Here is a 678-nt window from a genome sequence, read left to right as displayed (position 1 = left end):
TATGTATATGTTCTCTGTGTATATATGTATATGTTCTCTGTGTATATATGTTCATATATGCAAAAGTTAGATTTTAGAAAAACTTTATATATGCAAAAGTTTATACCTGCAAAAATTTATACATATATGTAAGTATATATGTATGTATAGATGTATGTATGTGGATACATGAGGGGGGTCGATATACCCCCTCTCCGATAGCATTTTTGTGCATTTTAGGTTAGTGTATATATATGTTGATGTATATATGCAAAAGATAGATTTTTTGAAAAAATACTTTTTTTTCTGTTGATGATATGATGATGTTTTTTTTCATATATGCATTTTTTCATATATGTATTATTTTTTTAAGTTGTTAGTAAATATCGATTTTAGGTTAGTGCATTTTAGGTTAGTGTAGAGGAGAAATTTAAAGTAAAATAAGGAAAAGGAAGAAAGAAGAAGAAAAAGAATGAGAGGAAAAAGGAAAATAAGAAGATGAAGAAGAGGAAAGGAAGAAGAGGAGAAATAAATAAGAAAAGGAAAAAAGAAGAAAAAGAAGAGGAGAAGAAGAAAGGAATAGAGGAGAAGAAGAAAAAATAGAATAGAAGTTTTCTTCTATTTTTTCTTCTTCTCCTCTATTCCTTTCTTCTTCTCCTCTTTTTTTTTTCTTCTTCTTCTTCCTTCTTCCTTCTTCCT

The sequence above is a fragment of the Triticum aestivum genome, chromosome 6B, assembly GCF_018294505.1.
Source record: "Triticum aestivum cultivar Chinese Spring chromosome 6B, IWGSC CS RefSeq v2.1, whole genome shotgun sequence".
In the NCBI taxonomy this organism is placed as follows: domain Eukaryota; kingdom Viridiplantae; phylum Streptophyta; class Magnoliopsida; order Poales; family Poaceae; genus Triticum; species Triticum aestivum.
This window is presented reverse-complemented; position numbering follows the sequence as displayed.